The 16,190-nt window shown below is 42.5% G+C and overlaps 1 long non-coding RNA gene across 1 annotated transcript; it reads left to right on the top strand.

The window, feature by feature from the left end:
- Window positions 1–9,350: 9,350 nt before the first annotated feature.
- LOC121898275 lies at window positions 9,351–15,808 on the top strand. Its single transcript, XR_006096401.1, has 3 exons — window positions 9,351–9,548; window positions 9,796–9,867; window positions 15,755–15,808. It is a non-coding gene; the product is annotated as an uncharacterized LOC121898275 (long non-coding RNA).
- Window positions 15,809–16,190: the final 382 nt, after the last annotated feature.

Consider the following 16,190-nt stretch of genomic DNA (forward strand, 5'->3'; position numbering starts at 1 on the left):
TGTATTAGGGCCTAGTCTACCCGTTTCCATCAATCTCCATATTTTTACTGCACTGACGTCAAATGCCGACAAACAATTCAGATTGAAACTTGAACAATCAAAAGTAAACAGTGTCTTTCCAATTCCTAAATTACCAATCTGACCAAAAATAAACTATTGCCTCCACTTGCCACTTGCCCACATGATAAATTTTGTAGTCCATAAAGAAAACTTAAAAACCCTAACCTAAATGCTGCTTTCATACTTGACTGGTGAACCAAACCCTGTCCTCCTTCTTTGGTCAAAATAAAACACTTTGAGGTATCCAGTGTAGTCTATCCCAAAAGAAGTCCACAATAATAAAGTGGAGGCCAACGGATTATTGATAATAAGTGTACACCCCCTATAGGACATCAGTGTTAAAGCCAAAGCCATTTCTTTAGTCTTCCTTCCATCTTTCCACCACTCCCTCCCAGTTTTTCATAACCTCAGAATGATCACCTAGGTGAACTCCTAAACACTTGATCCCATGCTTCACCGAATTAAATCCATCAGATAACTTAGGCTCATTTCTTTGCCATTTACACACTAACAAAGCTGTACTCTTATCCCAATTTACTTTTGAGGGGGAGATTTTTCCAAAACACTGTAATATTTATTACCTTTTGGACATCACTATCATCTGTTACAGCCACGATAATTTCATCTACATATACAGAGAGGCGCAAGGGTGAAAGATTATCCCTTAATTTTACCCATCTTAACTCTTTTCTGATCTGACATAACATGGGTTCAATGGCTAAAGAGTAACGTATACCAGACATTGTACAACCTTGCTGAATACCCCTGTTTAACCACCATTAACCTGTAATACACTTTCAGTGTCAAAATCAAATAATCATGGCAACAAAGCCAGAGAACCCAAATGCCTCAAAGGTGTTCCATAAGTATTGGTGCTTCACCGGATCTAATGCCTTTTCTTGCTCAAGGGAAATCAGCTAGAGACCTCCAAATAGTACCAAGTCAGGGATATGTTATCCATAATTGATCTGCCAGGGATGCAATACTACTCCATCATATGCTCTGCTCCATCACTTTTCCTAACCAGTTTGCCAGCATTTTCAACACTTTTGAGAGGATTTTATAAACAGCACATTTAATCAACACTCACTGGCCTCCAGTTCTTGATTTCACATAAGTCTCCCTTTTTAGGTTGAAGAGTGAGGACTGCTCTTCGACAGCTGAGAGGTAGTCTCCCTCCAGACAAACTGCCACTCATGACCTCTAGCAGATCCTCCCCTAACATGGACCAAAAGGACTAGTAAAAATCCACAGGAAGACCATCTATTCCTAGAGCTTTGCCATTTACCGTGCTCATTAGCGCCAACTGCAGTCTCTTGGTCTGCATTGGCACTGATACCTGTGGTGAGTAAAAAACTGCTCTGACATCAGCAAATCATCTCTGTTCTCGCTGGCATAGAGCTTTGAGGAAAAAATCCACAGCTCTTTGTCTTATCCCAGTTGACTCTGTGATCACCTCCATCAACTGATCGAAGATAATGAATAAGTCGATTCTGACCATTCTTCTTGGAGGACTTGTCGGCAAAACCCATGCACGTGTTCTGTAAAAATGAAATACAATGAGTAAAACAAAAGGCTGAAGAAAAGGAACAAGAGGTTTCTCAGAAAAAAGAAAGACAGGAAAACTAAAGAATGGGACATAAAGAACAAAAAAACTAAGAAAAAGAAAATAACAACAGATAGTATAAGAGTAAATAAAATCACCCTGATAAGAACAATGCTCAGAATGCATGTGTGTGTATATGTGTTTAAATGTATGAGAGTTTCTTGAGATTTTACCTTGTTCATTGGTGTAGAGTACTCAGCCAGTTTGTGTATGCGTGTAGGTAATAGGTATATGTTTACAATGTGAAAAACTGTGTGCATTAGGTAAAGGTGTTAGAGCACTCAGCCAGATAACAAGGTGTGCATAAAGATGCTCTTTCTGTAGTGTTTGTGTACATAATGTGTGTATGTGTCAAGTAAGTAAGTGCTCGAACAAACAAACTGTGTATTAGTGTGGTGTGAGTCAGATAAGAAAACATTCAACATGGACATGAGCAAACAGCAGAAAGAGAGAAAGAGTTTGAAAGTTAGAGTATTTAAACACTACAAATCAGGTGGATAGTATGTTTTAATGAAGTTAGAGGGTTAACACTGTTATTCAATTGAAACAGTCCCTGGTTATTCTAGTCAAGATGTAGCTTTAAATGTTGCAGCTTGAGTAAAATACTTGAAGGTCAACTATAATTGGCAATTAATCTAATAACTTCAGTCTATTATGCCACACGGGCTGCCAATTCACTGCAAACCTACTAATACACAACATCTAGATCATTGATATTTCTACCATCAAAGTAACAAACACTGATGGAAAAAATGTGTGTTCCTCATCAGCTTTCAGAAGTGATCATGTGTGTGTGTATGTGTACGTGCACCTGTCCGTGCACGCATGTGTGTGCCTGTAAAAGCCCAGATTCAATCAGTCTCGTTAATTAGAAGCAGATGTGTTGCTTCCCAAATTAGAAAGTGATGATTTAGTGAAAGCGTACCAGCCCTCTGCTGTCTTCCTCAACTCCATTATGGGGGACAAAAAAGGCAAAAGAAATCCTTTCATTTATTGAAACAAGGTGCTTAAATGAACTTTTGTACATTATTTATTTAAAGAATTTTTTTTTCATATTGTATGATTATAATGGTATATAGGAGATGATCAAAATATCATATTCCCACAAAGTACAGCCTTAAAATTTACCAGTTGAATCAACACATGGCTGGTGCACATACTGGGTATTTTCATTAAAACAGATCAAGCTAGTAACAATAACTAAATGCTCTGGTGCTCATTAAATGACAATACATGTATTTAAAACTACTTGCCATCCAGCACTGAAAGCAAAGATGTAAAACAGTCAAACAGCATTTGTTTAATAATACAGTTTGGCCTTGCATCCACTAGTTTCCTATTGACTGGTGTGCTTATTAAAAGTTGGAACTGGGGTAAAAACAGTAATTATTGCCATTGTTGCACATTTTTAGAAGGTAAGATGATCCAATTGGACATACTGTATGTTTCCCTAAAAGATGCTATTATACAGCCTTTTTCAACACTTTGTCATTGACTGTATATTTCCAGTGCTGTCTATGGTTCACTGAGTTAGAGTTGCTGTTAAACAGTTTTTAGGACTCTCAAACGGTTGTGGCATGGAACCAAACTGGTCATTAAAGAATTTTATAGTTTCAATCACTGAGGCGTGTGGAGCTGAGCACTGCGGCATTACCACCTTCCTCAGTTCTCTAGTGGAGAACGGTATGGGAAAGCAGAACACAGCAAAAGTTATGGCATAGCACTACATGGAAAATCACATGGAAAATCACATTTCTCAGCATGATGTGGTACTGTACAGCATGAAAGACCACAGCACAGTAAAGGACGACAAAGTATAGCATAGGACATTGGCTTGCTTAACTCCAGATAAAACAGGATGCAGTGATCTGGCACACATCACTGCCCCACCGTGCTCTTGCTTGAAACGGCATGTTAAAGCTTGACACGGCATAGCATGGCACTGAACTGCACATATCAGATCTGCACAGCCAAGAGAAGAATTCTGAATTATGCATACTCCAAAGATGACAATGTTAAGCGTTTGTGGCCTCTCAGGAAGCAGATCTTGAGGTCAAACCAACTCAGCTGGCACGACAAGTAGGTTACGTGAAACCTGAGGGAGGGGGGGGGGTCAGTCAGCCCATGGAGTCACCATGAAGTCCCTTGTTTTTACAATCTATGGTTGGTGCTTTACAAAGTGATGTAGATGCACAATTGATCTTTAAGTGTTTATGTGTTTAAGTGGAGATAGCACAACCGCGCCTCTCAAGTGTAGAAGGCGTGACGTGACTGCAGGGCAAAAGCTCAGAGAGAGAGCTCAGAGGAAGGTTTTTGTGTGCAGCGCTGGGAGAACGAGTCACAGTGCAGGTGCATCCGCATCTGTTTGGGAGTATATCAGAGAGAGAGCGCACGAGAGTGGGGTGTACAGCTCCAAAAATAAAAAATCAATTTGTGGTGGGCAAAGTTTTATTGTGGCATGCCACCACAAATAAATGAATGTATGGGAAACCCTGTAAAGGTATTACAAAATAATCTTCAACTTAGTGATTTTCTTTGCAAAAGGGAAAACATAGCCGCTACCTTAACTACCACAATATAATGGTTTCTTCAGTTGTATGAATATTACATTGATTTCTTTTTACAGTAACAATGTTTTCTGCAGTAGTATAATATTACTGTGATTTTCTACAGTAGTATAATGGTTACTGCGATTTTCTAAAGTAATATAATGGTTACTGTGATTTTCTAAATCGATATAATGGTTATTGTGATATTTCTATATTAATATAATGGTCACTGTGATTTCCACTAGTAGTATAATGGTTACTGTGGTTTTTCTACAGTAGTATAATGGTTACTGTGATTTTCTAAAGTAATATAATGGTTATTGTGATATTTCATAAAGTAATATTATGGTTACTGTGATTTTTTTCTAAAGTAATAAAATGGTTACTGTGATTTTTTTCTTAAGTAATAAAATGGTTACTGTGATTTTCTACAGTAACATAGTTGTTTCTGCAATAGTATGAATATTACTGTGATTTTCTACAGTAGTATAGTGTTTATTGTGCTTTTCTTCAGTAGTTGGATTATTACTGTGATTTCTACAGTATCATAATGTTGATTATTGTGTTTTTAGGCCTAATACATAGCACTGTACTGTAAAAATATTCACAGTAATTAACTGTGCAGAAACATGGTAAATTACTGTGGATTACACAGCCATTTTTTTGCAGTGTACCAGTATGGTATAGAATTCAGGGAAGACTGAAAACAGAACAGGTGTGAGAGAGAGTGGCAACAATGTACAGCAATAGGTGGTACTCTGGACCTGGACTCACAATGTGACAAGTATGTGAGATGCCCCTGCTGCTCTACATAGCCCTCAGCCCTGCTGTGCTCTGCTCTGTTCCGTGCTGAGGCGTTCTGTTTCATGCCAAGCAGGCTAACTACATTGTTATGCTTCGCTGGTGCAGAACGTCAGCTGCATCTGCTACACTGCCCTGGCTGCTTGTGTGTGTGAGTGGATGAATAAGTATGATGATAAAATAAGCAAGTGAGACCGAAAGAAAGTTGAGAGGTTAGGCAGAGGGTGAGAACTGTAGAGAAAGAAAACAAGAAAAAGCAGAAACGGAAAGTGAAGAAGCTTATAGTTTATAGAGGTAAAAACAAAACACAATTTCATGAAGAAATGAGAAATATAAAAAGCAGATGGAGAAAGAAGTTAGACAACAGAACAGTGCTCAGACTATCCATTCCATTCTGCAATCTGTTTTTTTGCTGGATGAAACTGTAACTATATGTTCTGGAGAGATGAGACCAAGAAAGATTTCCAAATTTTTGACTACATGTCTACATCACTGATATGGCTCACATCTCTATGTCATCTGTCTGTCAACCATCTGTTGCTGTTTAATGTAAAAAAAACCAAAAAAAACATTGATTTTCAAGCATTTTTTTCAAAGTTTACCACAAGTTAGTTTCTCTCTTTCCCCTCTGGGTCCATTTACCCTCACACACTGTCCTCTGATGCTCTCGTGTCTGCTGTCTCTCACATGAGCGTCATGACAGGCTGGAGTGCTGATCCTGAGGGGTTTTACTTACAGTAGTCCAGCACAGAATAACTACCCAATAAAGAGAGAGAAAGCCTTATGGGTAATTCTTGAAATCACATAGCCAGTTTTAGTTTTGAGACAAATATACTGATGAACAGATGGCGTTAGAACTGAGAATAACAAAGAGAAATACCCCACATATACATGAAAAAACATCAGTGTTTGGCATCTTGTATTATTGATGGTCTTCCCTGAGTAGGGTGAGCAGCAGCCATACGAGGGTCTGTTGACTCCTGCCCCTGGGTCTGTTTTTATGGGCTTTCCAAATAGCTATCTGAACCCTCCTGACAGGATATTTATGGAGACCTGTGCAGGTTCCTCCTCCAGCATAATTGAGAACATATAGAGAAAGAGACATAGAAAGGGAAGGCAAACATGCACACACAGATAGTAGATGTACAAGGCTTTATACATACACAACAGAATACTGCCACAAATAATGTCACAAAAATGACTTAGTTAAGGCTACACTAATCAATATCTTTATATCAACTATGGGTCACATGACTATGTATAAGATAAGATAAGATAAGATAAGATAAGATAAGATAAGATAAGATAAGATAAGATAAGATAAGATAAGATAGAACTTTTTTACTACAAAAAGAAATTCTTGTTCCAGAGATTGCTCAAAAATGAGTTCAGTCAGAGGCTGAACTGAACACAAACACACAGGCACACTCCCACAAACACGGTCAGTGCATCTGTTGCAAGCTAGCTTATAACTTATTTACAGTTGGTATTTTGGCCATTTGGGGCAAATAAATAAATGGTCCAGCAGTCAAATATGCACGGGACTCTGCAGTTCCCTTCAGAACTTCAGAGTCTTAAGTTCTGAAGGGAGCACCGTGCTGTGTCTGGGGATCAATGCGCTGTGGTCGAGGAGCAACGCGCTGTGGCCAGGGAACAACATGCTGCGGTTTTGTTGTGAAATGTGTGCTCATTACCAGCTTTGGACTACCAACAGAAAAAACAAAAGGGGTAAACTATGTTCTGCTATCGCTCTGAAGCATGTTTTATGCTCCTTTGTTGAGGAAATAATGTTATTTTAGCCGTGTATGTGTGGAGTGGGTGGCTTGTCATTGCGGGGGTATTTTGTTGTGAAATGTGTGGTGGTTGATGGAGGCAGCTAACTGTCTCATTAGCTGGAGAGCTAATATCTACAGGGTTTTTCTAGTCGGACAACTCTGTTTTTGTTGTGGTGTTGATGTTAGCGGGAGAAAGGCAAGGCACTCCAGAGCACGCAAAAACGTCAAACCCATTAGTTTTTCATGGAAAATCGGCCCAGGTCCTTCATATTAAAATATTTTGAGTAAATATTCTAGCTGGGCAAGCAACTGGCCATGGCAGCTGACAATCTGGGAGTGTTGAGCATCGCTGTGGCTAATACACCACTGGAGCAGAGAAGACCTCCTGGGAGCTCCCATAGCTCCAGATGGGCTTTTTGGGTCCATTTCCTCTGTTACTTAGCGCTTCAAGAGGCTGGAAGAGGAGACAGAGCAACTGAACCATCATCTGCCCATTGCACTTTCTTCCAGCCAGAGAGGAGATAAGGTGCTGACAAGTGTCAGCTGTGGTACCTGTTGTATGATTTGTGACCACTGTGAGGTTAGGCCATGGTTACACCCAGTTTATGTTCATGTTAACTGAGCTTGGTTGGGCCCCCTACTGCTCCACCTAAGCAGCTGGGATTATAAAGTAGTAAGAGGGCCGCAGCGACTAACCTTTAGCCGGTCGGGCTTAGTGAGGCAGTCTGATGACATGTCGCGGAAGGGCGAACATTCATCAGGCAAACATTCACCAGAACGAAGGTTGTGATATTGTAACCCTAGTTCTATAAAAACAGGCAGACCCCTCTATCTATAGACCCTGCCACTCCTATGTTCTTATAGAACTAGGGTTACTATATCGTAACCTTCGTCTTGGTTCACTCTCACTGCTCTCATTAACCAGCCACAACTGACAGGTGGTGTAATAGTGAAAAAGAGATGGTAGAATGAGGTTTTGCATAGATGTCTTACATGGTCATCAAAAGTCAGCTGAGGGTCAAACTTAAAACCCAGATTAGTGACTGAGGAGAAAAGGGGGATGTCTGGGCCATAAAAGGTGAGATGAGGTATGGGGGGTGACTGAATCTGGTGTGGAGTGCCAATAAGGACAGCTTCAGTTTTGCTACTGTTTAATTGGAGGAAATTCATGCTCATCCAGGCCTTTATCTCCTTAAGACAGGTGCTGAGGTGTGACATGACTGCAGAAAAGCTTGGGGCAGTTACAGCTGAGTATCATCAGCATAGCAATGAAAAGACATTCCAGAAGGTTGATGACAGGAGGAGGCAGAGAGGAAGAACTGGACATCAGAGAGTAGAAGTTGTTGATCTTGGTTCTGAAAAAGTCAATGAAGCTGTTACATCACTCTTCTGTAGCCTAAATTGGGGAAGATGATTGTGGCTTCAGGAGATGATTTATGGTGGAAAAAGATGCTTAGGGCTGCCAGAATAGTTATTAATTAGATTTGAGTAGAACTGTGCCTGAGCATCTTTAAGGGACTTTGAGTAATACCTTTGATGTTCACGGAAGGCTAGTTTATGGACAGTTCGCCCAGAGCGTCTGAAGTGTCATTCCAGGATATGTCCAGCTGTTTTTATTTTCCGCAGGTCATGAGTGAACCAGGGAGCAGAGCGTGAAAAATTGACCTCACACATCTTGACAGGGGCATGAAGATCAAAGACACTGCTGAATTGTAGAGTGCCACTAGTTCATCCACTGATGCAGAAGCTGGGCAGGTAATGTGCTGGAAGTCCATCATCATGATGATTGGGTCAATGCTTTTCTAGTTCTGAAAAAGCATTTAACACTTAGGTTTAATAGGTGGTGACAGGAATGTCAAATCCATTGAGACCACCTCGTGGTTGGACATACCCAGATCTGTCTGTAGGTTAGTGATGGGGGTGGAGTCAGTGATGACCAGGTCAAGTGTGTGCCCCCTGGTGTGAGTAGGGACATCAACATGCTGCTTCAGGCCAAGACACTCAATCAGACTCAGGAACTACACTGAAAAATGACAGGGGGGGTTGTATATTCATATCACCAACATTGACAATATTGATTGACATGATGCAGAGTGAGGATAAGAGGTCGTGTATGTCAGGGAGGAAAGATTAGTTTGGTTTTGGGAGGCGGTAGATGAGAAGTACCATCATGGAATATGGAGGTTTACATTTTAGAGCGCAGCATTCAATAGAAGAAAGATCAGGCATTGGTACAGGAGATAATTTCAGTTCAGCCCAGTGTATGATTGCTAAACCACCACCACAGCCGGAGCTGCAGGCATTCTCCATGTAACTATAGCCAGGAGGACAGGCCTCATTAAGCACAGAGTAGTCCTCTGGTTTATGCCGGGTTTTAGTTAGGCACATGAAATCAAGACCCTTGTCCAAGATGTGGTCAGTGAGGAGGAGTTTATTGGTGAGAGATTGTGTATTTAATAGTTCCATGGTGGCAGGAGACAAAGCTGAGGATGGAAATCTCTGCAAACTCCGCAGTACACTGTGATCCACTCCGTATTTTGCACCTCGCCTGGTGTAACAGAGTTAAAACAAAAAGGCACTTTATGATCCTTAGTTTCACTTTGTGTTGTGAATTTTATCCTAATGTCTAATTCTTATTTACCGTTTTATTAATGATTCCTGTAGAAATTGTGTTGCTGCACATCACCTCTCTTGTACCTCCTGAGCTTCCGTAGCCCCCCCTTCTGTCCCTCACATTGCCGTTTTGCAGTGCTGAGGGTAAGTTGTACGGAGAAATACTGCTGTGCTATTTTATTGTTTACATTGATAATTGAACGGTTTATGTTGTAACGTTTTATACATATTGTTTACTGTTAACACTATTGCTTTACCTAGCTGTTTTGTGTTATTTTTATCGTTAACATGAGTTTTGTAGATGTTTTCAATTAACTTTCTTGCCGCCTTGTAGTTAACTTAGCTCAGTGATAGCATCCTATTTTCGTGCATAAATTCTGTTGTTTTGCAGTGTGTGTCTTCTGAGAGAGCGGATGTGCAGCATATACCAAAAAGGCAAATTATGTTATTTTGTCTTCACCAGGTATGTGTCTTGTTTTTGTAAATGTTGTAATTTTTGTTGTCTTTCTTTATTCACCCACCCCCACGTATTTGTTTGTTTTACACACTAGGCGGCACTGTTTCTCCTTCTGTATGTTTTTATTGGTTTAAATTTAAAGTTCAGACTTTGTTGTAACAGATAAGGACAGGGAAAAAAAGTTTCCTAGCTCTTGGTTAAGCAAGTTAATAATGTGTTGATTTGTGCAGGTGTGGTAGTGCCAAATTAATGTATCTGTTACTTTGGGAAAACATTAGCCAAGTGAAGTCCCACACATTGCCGTTTTGCAGTGCTGAGGTGTGTGTCTTCTGAGAGAGAAGATGTGCAGCATTAGCGTTATTTTGTCTTCACCAGGAGCTAATAAAAAGACTGGAAACACACCGTCTGAGCTTCCTCATTACCTGCCCTGACCACATCTGTTACACTGGTGCCGTGACCCTTTGGATCTTCAGATCAGCTTGATGCTCATCGCTGTGGATACTATGCTGCTGTCCTGATCTACATTTCAGGATCATTGTGTGGTCAGGTCTATGAAAGGCTGTGGGCACTGTGATTTCAATTGATTAACCTGAGTGTGTTGATAATTTTTAAGTCACTCTTGTATATATTACTTTTGTTGTTTAGCTAAGTTGTGTTTCTGCTCCATTTTGTTTTTGTATGAATATATACAACGCAAGTACATTTCGCAGTTGAAAGTAGTTGCTAAAATAACAATGGATAGGTTTACTAGTCCCAGTTTTCCTAGTCCAAAAGGCAGAGTTGTTTGGCTCAGTGATACTGCTGACAGTAGGGATGTGGGACATTCAAAGTTCACACCTGATGGTTGTGCAGATACAGGGTTAGGTCAGAGCCCAGGTTGTACTCGTGTTAGCGGGTTGATGAGAGAAGGTCCCCACACTTACACTCCAGGCAGATGCCATTGATGCCATTGCCATTGATGTTGATGCCATTCACCACCTCACAGATATGGTAGGGCGGTTAGGTGCTTAAATTGGTGAATCCATTGTAGCAAAGTTGATGTCAGCTGGTGTTGTAACCATGACAGGTGACCACCAGACTACCTTTTCCACCCAGAACACACACTGTGGTGTTAACAAAGATGACCCTCCACATGTGACAATCCATGTTAAGTCTGATAAAGGACTCCAGACATTCAGAGGTGACAGCACTGACAAATATTCAGTCCAGGACTGGATTGACTTGACTAAAACTCATCTCAGAAAGCAAGAGATTCATTTGTATGACCGAGCAGAAGAAATCATGAGTCATTTAATGGGCAAGGACAGAGATGTTGCATAGTAATCCTGAACTTGATGTTAAACAGAAGCCAGAACTAATATACAATGTTCTTCCCCACTATTTCAGTGATGCTCCCTCATGCCTCCCTCTTGCAGACTTTTATGCTACTCTGCCCAAGCACAGAGAAAACCAAGTTGACTACTGGATAAGACTGAACAAAGCAGCAGACCTAGCTCTTGAGAGCCTGCGCAGACAAGGGAAGCGGACAGAGGACATGAATAATGAAGTGGCTCTCATGTTTGTCAAGCACTGCCCTGATCCAGAGCTATCCTGCACCCTAAAGTGTAAGCCTATTTCTGAGTGGACCTCACGTGATGTTCGGCTGAGGATTGATGATTATCAGAGAGAGTTGAGGGCTAGTGGCAGAGCCACCGGTGCGGCACAGCTAAAACGCCACATCACCACTGTCACCTCTGAGCAGCCCAGCCCACCATCAGCAAGTTTGGCTGTGTCCGAGCAGTGCCAACCTCCAAGCCCCTCACCTTCCTCTCTCCAGGCCCAGCGTCATGTGTGTCATCCTCCCTGCCCCTCTCCAACGTCTGTTCCAGTTCAAGGTGAATCCCACCATACTCCAAGTCATGCCTCTGTACCAGCTATGGCACAAAACCTCCAACAGTCAGAGGAGAGATTCCTCACTCGTATGGTCAACATGTTTCAAGAGATGATGGAGAAAATGCAGGTGCGTAATACTGCTCATCCAACTCGAGGAGGGAGGTTTCAGTGTGGCTCTCGTGAAAGACGTCCCAGAGAGGCAGTCTGTAAAGTCTGTAATGACTCAAGCCACACCACCATTTCACACTGCATGTCCGAGAGACTGTGTTTTGCCTGTCTTGCCCCTGGTCACACCAGACTGAACTGCCCAACCAATAACTCCTCTCAGTCTGGGGGAAACTAGCTGACCTGTATTCGGAGGGAGGCAGTACAGGTCACACCACAAACTCCCAAGTCGATGACATGGCTGATGCTGAGACAGTTTACACGTCTGTGAAGGACTCATTGAATGACTCTGAAGTTGTTGTTTATCAGAATATTCACAGAGTTGGCAGTAGTGACAGTCTCTTCTACACACCTGTAGCAATGGGTGGGACAGTGAAAATGGTTGGCATGTTGGACAGTGGTTCAATGGCCTGCAGCATCAATGAAACAGCTGAGACAAAACTGGTGGAGATGGTGTTCAACAGGCTGCGTGGCCACAACTTGAAGTTGGCCCCCAAAAAGTGTTTCTTCCTCAGGAGGTCTGTGAAGTTCCTCGGACACGTAATAGATGAGAATGGTGTTTCAACAGACCCCAGTAAGGTTGAGAACATCACAAACATGACAAGCACTGACCTCATGGAGCCTGATGGTGTGACCCCATCCCAGAAGCGGATAAGATCATTTTTAGGGATGATAAACTTCTACCAACACTTCGTGCCCAGATACTCTGCCACCGCCAAGCCGATCTTTGAGCTGTTGAAGGGTGAGAAAAGAAAAGGCAGACAACATAAAAACAAGCTGTCAAGCAGAAAGTTGTGTGTGTCTGACTGGACACCAGAGCAGGACAAGGCTTTCGAAAACCTGAAAGCTTCACTGGCTTCCAGTGTTGTCTTGGCTCATCCTGACTTCACCCGTCCCTTCATGCTGTCAACTGATGCATCTTTGGATGGCATTGGTGCTGAGCTGTCCCAAATTCAAGAGGGTGAATCACGAGCCAGACACATTGCTTTTGCCAGCAAGTCATTATCTCAGTCCCAAAAGAACTAACCGGCTCACCGTTTAGAGTTTCTGGCTTTGAAATGGTCAGTCTGCGACAAGTTCAGCCACTGGCTGAAAGGCCACAAATTTACAGTCTGGACAGACAGTAACCCATTGACTCACATCCTGACAAAGCCGAAGCTGGACTGTTGTGAGCAACGCTGGGTAGCTAAGTTGGCAAGTTACAACTTTGATGTCAAGTATGTCCTGGGTCAGCAAAACATTGTAGCTGATGCCCTGAGCCGTGTGCCATTTGTCAAGGAGAGCTTTGGCCACAGGCTGCTCACTGAACCCTATACAGGTCTTCTCACTGAGGTCAAGGATGTGTCATGTACTTCCGTCCAAAATGCCTTCAGGTCATCCAGTGGTCACAAGAAACCCTCTCCAGTGAGTTACAATGCCCAGTCCACTTGCAGTCCACTTCGTATGCATACTCAGTCTGTTGCAATGGAGGCTGTTTCTGCTGTACTACAGTCACACATTGAGTGGGATGCTGGTCCGAGGGCCCGTGCTGTTGAAGTGTTGCAATACCTACCTCAGTTGGTTCCACCTGGATTGGACACCTTACCTGCTTACACTGAAAAAGACCTCTGTGATAAGCAGTTGGAGGATAGAACTCTCTCTTGTGTTTTGCCCTATGTTGAGAAACGTTGGAGGCCCTCTAGGAGAGAAAGATTTAAAGAGCCTGTATCAGTCACAAGATACTTGAAGCACTGGGATAAGCTCACTCTGACTAACGGTGTGCTGTACAGGATTTCAAGGGACCAGAAAACCAAGGCAAAGCGTTTCCAATATGTTGTCCCTGACTCACTTAAGACTGAGGTTCTGCAAGGAGTTCACGACAGAGCAGGACATCAAGCTCAATTCAGGAGCCTCAACTTGACAAGACAGAGGTTTTTCTGGTTAAACCTCGACAGAGATGTGAGAGACTATGTTCGTCGTTGTCAGCAAGGCAGTCGAGCCTGAGGGAAGGGCTCCCCTGGAGTGCATAACATCAACCAGACCACTGGAACTGGTCTGTATTGACTTTTGGTCAGCCGAAGACTCCAGAAACAAGTCTGTTGATGTCTTGGTGATAACCGACCATTTCACGAGGATGGCTCAGGCGTTTCCATGGAAAGACCAGACAGCTAAGCAGGTGGCAAGGGTTCTCTTTGACCAGTATTTCTGTGTCTTTGGATTTCCAGAGAGGATCCATAATGACCAAGGTGCTAACTTTGAGAGTCGGCTGATAAGTGAGCTCCTCAGGGTCTCAGGTGTCAGAAAATCACACATGACACCCTACCATCCAATGGGAAACGGGAGTGTGGAACGATTCAGTCAGACCTTGGGTGGCATGGTCCGTGCATTACCCCCTGAAGAGAAAGCTGACTGGCCACGACGCTTGCAGACTTGCTGTGACGAGCTATGATAAGTATGTAGTATGTCTCGCTAGTGATCTGAAAGAAGCGATGGTGATTGCCCAGGACCATGCTGCAAAAGAGCAGAATAGACATGCTCAGCTATACAACAAGTAAAGGGATCCAAAATCGAAACAGGTGACAGAGTGCTCTTGGCCAACAGGAAGGAAAGAGGTAAAAAGAAGCTTGCTGATCGGTGGGAATCTACCATCTACACTGTGGTGGACATGAACACAGAGACGCACACATACAGGATTTGCAACACGATCAATGGACAGGAGAAGGTGATCCACAGGAACCTGCTGATGCTGGCCAATTTCCTCCTGTGGGGGACACATGTGACATGCCTGACTCTGCTTCATCTGTGCCTGTTACAAAGTCCTTTTCTTCAGCAACTGGTGATGCGGGAGAGGCAGGAGAGACTTTGTTTTAGAGAGAGAGTGACACTCTTTGTGGAACTAGTGACAGCCTTGACGCTGGCAGTGACAGTAATTCACCTGTTACTGTGGGCGAGGGACAGGACCCCTTGACTGATCCACAGCCTCTGGACCCTGAGAGGAGAACCATAGAATGGATTACACAGTTGTCTGTGCCAAGTCTGTCAGAGGCGGATGTTACTGACTTGCCAAGTGTGACCTCTGACCCTCAGGATACCTCCATCCCACCAGAGGATCACAGCACTGACCAATCTGTGACCTGTGATTCTAGTCCTGTGGCTGCTGTGGACATGTCAGCACATGTGAGACTGCCAGACCCTGGTCTTAATACCATGACGCAGACAGACAATACATCAGACACTCTGCACACTGTTGATCAGACCTCACCCACACACTGTGGTCATCCTAATGTTCAGACACAGGTCAGGTCGAGATTTGGTGGTCTAGTCAAACCTGTGAACAGGCTCATTCAAACCATGTCCAGGCAGGATGTTGTTAAGGACACGTTCAATGTTAGGACTGTCTGCAAATCTGTGTTCCAAGCTTTTGCTGACTAAGATCTTAATCAGATAACCTATGCCTTTGTGGGTCCACATGTTTTTTTTGTTTTTTTCTTTGTCTTGGTATAATGTTCCACTGTTTTCATTTCCTTCTCTGTCATGGGCTTGCACTACATTATGTGTTAGGGTCTAGTGGGGTGTACAAGGCACCCTGTTGTCAGTTGCTGGGTTGAGGGATAAGCGCTGCTCTCATACCACTTCATCCTTATGGGATACTTTTGGTGTTGGCTTCTTGATGATGACCCATTGTGATTTGTCGATTTGTAGTGTTTTCTTTAGTGCATACCGTGTAGTTGGTGCTCGCATTTGATAAAATTCTGTGGGGGTGGATGTAACAGAGTTAAAACAAAAAGGCACTTTATGATCTTTAGTTTCACTTTGTGTTGTGAATTTTATCCTAATGTCTAATTTTTATTTACCGTTTTATTAATGATTCCTGTAGAAATTGTGTTGCTGCACATCACCTCTCTTGTACCTCCTGAGCTTCCGTAGCCCCCCTTCTGTCCCTCACATTGCCGTTTTGCAGTGCTGAGGGTAAGTTGTACGGAGAAATATTGCTGTGCTATTTTATTGTTTACGTTGATAATTGAACGGTTTATGTTGTAACATTTTATGCATATTGTTTACTGGTTTTGTAGATGTTTTCAATTAACTTTCTTGGCGCCTTGTAGTTAACTTAGCTCAGCGATAGCACCCTATTTTCATGCATAAATTCTGTTGTTTTGCAGTGTGTGTCTTCTGAGAGAGCGGATGTGCAGCATATACCAAAAAGGCAAATTATGTTATTTTGTCTTCACCAGGTATGTGTCTTGTTTTTTTAATGTTGTAATTTTTGTTGTCTTTGTTTATTCACCCACCTCCACGTATTTGTTTGTTTT

Source organism: Thunnus maccoyii, chromosome 6, assembly GCF_910596095.1.
Source record: "Thunnus maccoyii chromosome 6, fThuMac1.1, whole genome shotgun sequence".
Lineage (NCBI taxonomy): Eukaryota > Metazoa > Chordata > Actinopteri > Scombriformes > Scombridae > Thunnus > Thunnus maccoyii.